Source organism: Nicotiana tabacum, chromosome 15 (genome assembly GCF_000715075.1).
Source record: "Nicotiana tabacum cultivar K326 chromosome 15, ASM71507v2, whole genome shotgun sequence".
NCBI classification, from domain to species: domain Eukaryota; kingdom Viridiplantae; phylum Streptophyta; class Magnoliopsida; order Solanales; family Solanaceae; genus Nicotiana; species Nicotiana tabacum.
The window spans coordinates 109,476,866-109,482,865 of NC_134094.1; positions in this window are offsets into that span (position 1 = coordinate 109,476,866).

Genomic DNA, 6,000 nt, shown 5'->3' on the forward strand with positions numbered 1-6,000 from the left:
TTGAACTTGTGGAGTTTATCTTGGCATGTCCTTCTTCGATTACCGATCTCATGAATTGTACGACAGTCCCCGAGTTGAGTTCGTCATCTTCGACCGATGAACCTAAGTTTGCAAGAGCGTCGGCATCGTTGTTTTGTTCTTGAGGTACATGTTACAAGGTTCATTTCTTAAATCAATGTAGAGTCACCTGTAGTTTATCCAAGTACCTCTGCATCCGATCTTATCGGACTTCAAAAGTCACGTTAACTTGGTTTACCACGATGAGGGAATCACACTTAGACTCTACGACCTTCGCTCCCAAGCTTCTAGCTAGTTCGAGACCTACGATCATGGCCTCATACTCAGACTCATTCTTAGTCAATTTTGTAGTTCTAATAGACTATCTAAATACATTACATGTGGGTTATTTTAGTACGATGCCTAGTCCGGACCCCTTCGCATTCGAAGCACCGTCCGTAAAGAGGGTCCAGACTCCCGAAGATGTTTCCAACTTTATCAGTTGTTCTTTTTCAATCTCGGGTATGAAGGCCGGCATAAAGTCAACCACGAAGTCCGCCAAGATTTGAGATTTGATGGCGGTTCGGGGTCGATACTCAATATAGTACCTACTGATTTCTATGGCCCATTTGGCCAATCGACCCGAAAGCGTGGGTTTGTGTAAAATATTTCGAAGAGGATAAGTTGTTACAACACATATCGGATGACATTGTAAATATGGTTTTAGTTTCTTAGATGCGCTTATTAAAGCAAGCGCTAATTTTTCTAAGTGTGGATATCTAGTTTCGGCCTCACCTAAGGTCTAACTGACATAATAAATAGGGAATTGCATATCTTGTTATTCTCGTACTAGGACTCCACTTACCGCTATCTTCAAGACAGCTAAGTATAGGTAAATTTGTTCGTCCACTTTCGGGGTATGAAGCAGCGGCGGGCTTGATAAATACCATTTCAGTTCCTCCAAGACCTGCTGGCATTTTGGAGTCCAAGCAAAATTGCTCTTCTTTTTAAGCAGTGAGAAAAATCGGTGGCTCCCATCTGAGGATCTCGAAATGAATCGTCCTAGGGTGTCTATCCGCCATGTCAGCCTCTGTACGACCTTTACATTATCTACTACCGTGATATCCTCAATAGCTTTGATTTTATCGGGGTTGATCTCGATTCCCCGATTGGACACCATGAAACCAAGAAACTTGCCCGAGCCAACCCCGAATGCACATTTTTCGTGATTGAGCTTCATATTGTACTCCCTCAGTATCTGGTTGTACCCGGAGTAGGCATCGAGAAAACTGAGAGTCTCGTGGTTGGCCGTCGCATCGATTATATGATCAATATTAGGCAAAGGAAAAGAATCCTTGGGGCATGCTTTATTCAGGTCTTTATAATGTACACACATTCTAAGTTTGTTTCCCTTCTTAGGGACTACCACCATGTTTGCTAGCCATTCGGGGTACTTTACTTCTTGAATGGATCTTATTTTGAGAAGTTTAGTTACCTCGTCCTTGATGAAGGCATGTTTGACCTCGAACTGTGGCCTTCTTTTTGCTTCACCGGATGGAATTTCGAATCCAAGTTTAGTCTATGAGTGGTGATTTCTGGTGGGATCATTGTTATGTCAATATAGGACTAATCAAAATAGTCCATGTTAGCTATAAGAAATTGAATAAGCTTTTTCCTGAGCTCGAGACTTAACCCCATGCCGTGGTATACCTTTTGTTTGGGCAGATGTTCTATTAGTGTGATTTTCTCCAGTTCTTCGACCGTTGATTTGGTAGCGTTGGAATCATCGGGGACCACGAAGGATCGAGGGAACCCATAATCATCATCTTCGTCAGTCTTCTGCTTCTCTAGTTGGGTCGAGGCTGACGTTTGTGATTGCTATTTGGTATCTCATTTTTCCTTAGAATTTGATCCCTTTGTCGATGGGAGTGATGATATCGGAATCACTTCATCGACGACAAATATTTCCTTTGCGGTTGGTTTCTCCCTGTAGATTATTTTGATTCCCTCCGGTGTTGGAAATTTTAGAACTTGGTGAAGGGTCGAGGGTACTGCTCTCATGTTATGGATCCACGGCCTCCCGAACAGAGCATTATACCTCATGTCGCCCTCGATCACGTGGAACTTCATTTCTTGGATGGTCCCGGCCACGTTTACTAGCAGAATTATCTCACCCTTAGTAGTTTCACATGCCATATTGAATCTGTTTAGTACCAGGGTTGCGGGCACGACCTGGTCCTGTAGACCGAGTTGCTCTATGACCCTTGATCAAATGATGTTCATCGAGCTACCTGGATCAATTAACAAAAGCTTAACTTGAGTTATATTCATAAGTACAGATATTACCAGTGCATCATTATAGGGCTGCATGATTCCTTTTGCGTCTTCGTCATTAGAGGACAATGTTCATTTTGGTATGTAATCTTGAGCTCGAGATCGCTGATTTCTTACAATCGACATCTTAGTGTGTTTAAGCACTGGACCCTTGGGGACATCGATCCCTCCGATGATCATGTGGATAATGTGTTGTGGCTCTTCTTGTTCGTTTTGTCTATGGAACTCTCTGTTTTTTAAATGATTCTTTGCCCGGTCACTTAAAAACTCTCGAAGGTGCCCTTCATTGAATAACTGAGCTACCTCTTCTCTAAACTGCTTGCAATCTTCTATTCTGTGTCCATGGGTGCCATGATACTTGCACATTTGATTGGGATTTCTCTGGGCTGGATCGGTCTGCAGAGTTTGAGGCCATTTAGTATCTTTGATGCGTCTGATAGCCGATACGATGGTGGATACATCAATGTTGAAATTATACTCTGACAATCGCGGTGCTCCCTTAGGTCTGGTATGCCTGTCGAAACCATTCTTGTTCATCATCCCTCGAGACCCTTAGCTTCGATCACTTCTTCTTTCACCTCGTATAGAGTTGCATCCTGGTTCGCTGCCCCTACGATCTCCATTATATGGATGGTATCAGTCCCTGTTCGGCCTCGATTCTCGGTCGATGTCCCTTTCAATAACGGAACCAGAAGGGGCCCCCAATTGGTCATCTTCCACTCTAATCTTCAATTGATATCGATTATGTACATCGGCCTAGGTAACAGTCGGGTACTCAATCAAGATCTGCTTCAACTGTTGTGAATCCATTGAGCTTCATTCGTTTAGTCCTTGGGTGAAAGTTTGAACGGCCCAATCGTCCGTGACCGGTGGTAGATCCATTCATTCCATTTGGAAACGAGATACAAACTCTCTTAGCATCTCGTTATCTTTTTGCCTTATCTTGAAAAGGTCCGACTTCCTGGTCTCGACCTTTATGGCTCCAGTGTGTGCTTTTATAGAAGAAACTGCAAGCATGGCAAAAGAATCGATAGAGTTAGGTGGTAAATTATGATACCATATCATTGCTCCCTTTGACAGGGTTTCCCTAAATTTCTTTAATAATACGGATTCGATTTTGTCATCCTCTAGATCGTTCCCTTTAATGGCACATGTGTAAGAGGTGACATGTTCGTTGGGGTCGGTAGTTCCATTATATTTAGGAATCTCGGGCATGTGGAATATCTTGGGGATGGTTTGGGAGTTGTTCTCGGGGGAAAGGCTTTTGTACGAACCTTTTGAAATCCAAACCCATCAATATTAGTGGTGCCTCCGGGATATGATCAACCCTGGAGTTATAAGTTTATACTTTTTTTGTCATTTGCTTCAATCCTCTTTTCTCCTCACTCTATCCGTTTTGTCAGTTCCTCGAGCATCTTTATAATTTCGGGGTTAGTCCCTGATTCTTGTTCATTTGACCTTACTATAGATGGCCCCATTCTGTGGGTGACTTCTTGGGGTGGACCAAGCTCAGTCCTGCTCGGTGCCTGGGTTTGGCTCTGCAACTGAGCTATCGCTACCTGTTGAGCTTGCAACATTTCGAAAATCATACGCATGTTGATCCCGTGTTCTCCAACATTTTGGGTATTTCGAACTGCAGATCGAGTTCCACCAAGAATATTATTTTCGGGGTCGGAATGTTGGTTCGCTTCAATGGCCACATGTGAATTAACGTCAACTGGATCCACGGCCCGAGTTCCAACGGGGTCAACGAGTGGCCTTTCATCCTCGGCCGTCAGGTTATTATTCTCACCTTGATGGCTAGCTTCGTTGTCGATAGGTATGGCCATTAATTGAGAGTTTGTCATTTTTAGACTGAAATCAAATATACTTCCAAGAGCAAGTGTAAAATAGTGTGTTTTATAGATATTCGTACCAAATAACCACTATTATCCTTAGCCCCACAGTGAGCGCCAAACTGTTTACCCGAAAAATAGATAGAGTTGAATTTATACGTAGTTCTAAGGATACATGATATAAATTGGTACAAATTGGGAAAGATATGTAAATGAATATCGAAATTAGTTATAAAAGAAATGAATGCAAACCGAATGAAATAATTAGCCTAAACCTTCAAGTTTTATCACCTCCAAATTGAGTGAAGAATGATTGGTAGAAAAAAATAATATGACTAAATATCAAAAGCTAAAAAGGATAGTATTTGCTCTATTTTCTGTATATCTCAAAAATGAATATGTCCTTCTACAAATGATAACAAATCTTAATATAATGGGGGAATTCCATTTTGGATATAATTAAAAATACATAGTGGGGATCCCATGATAGATTAATTAATTAGCTTTTCCTTGATTCAAGCCGTGATTTCTGTCGAGATTCTCCCCCTAATTGTGGCTATAACGACTTTTTTGTTTCTTGGCTCGATCTTGATCTTGGCCGATCTCGATCCTGATTGGTTTCTGGGGCTTGAGCTCGATCTTGGCCGATCTCTATTTGTTCGACCTCGATGTCTCGAGCTCATTCTTGGTCGATCTCTATTTGTTCGACCTCGATGTCTCGAGCTCGATCTTGACCGATCTCGATCTAGATTGGTTTCTGGGGCTCGAGCTCAATAACCAAACTCCGCTTCATGGCTCGATATTACAATGACGAACCTTGGTCCATCATGTTCCAATCTCGAAGAAGAAACCTGGTTTTGACCGTATATAAATTTGGAGTCACCGCCCAACATAACTAAGTGTATTGGTTAATTAAAAGGCGTAAGCCGTCCTTAAACCCCGAATAAGATACGGTTACCTGTCGTGATTGGAAAAAAAGTGCTTAAGGCATTCGGAAAAGAAGAAAAAAAAAGAAATAACTATTGCAACTTAATCAAATATTCCTTCTTGTCCACTTTAATTAATTTTTTTATTGTTTTCACACATATTAAGGAATCAATTTTTTAGTATTAATTAACATCAGGGACGGAGCTAGCCTTGAGGTTGCGAATTCGTCCGAACTCAATAAATTTAGTTCAATCCCTATATTTGTCTTAAAAAATTCATTGAATATATATAAATTACTAATTTTGAACCCAGTAGTTTATACTAATTAGAAAACCGAACCCATAAGCTTCAGATTATGGCTCCGCCTCTGATTAACATCGTTGAAAATATAACACATGCTCCTAGGCTCTTTACTTCAATGGCAACTTTGGAAAAAGAAATTACTTCCTTCTTGATATCTGAAAAATCAAATATTGTGGACTATAAAAAAATTATAAAATCAATTAAAATGGATCGAAGGGAGTAAATGAATAAGCAATAGAATAAATAATTAAAGATGAGGATTTGAATGAATGCCTCGCCTTCGGATAAACAAAAATGAGAATCTAATACCAAACTACCAAATCTTGATCCTGCATTTTGTACAAAATTAGTACACTCGCATAAAATATAAATACATTCTTTGACACATACACAGTATTTTTTGTTTCTCCGGTGGTATAATAAAATCTAAAAACAGAGCTTCTTTTTCTAGCCCAAACACCACATTTTTTTGGTGCGTTTGTTTTAAAATGTGCTAAAGACAACTACCATTTGCAAAATATTATAGTCGAAATTAACTAATTGGCATGCACTATCATATTTAATTGACCCCAACACTTTTAGCTAACGCACGAGATCCTATCAA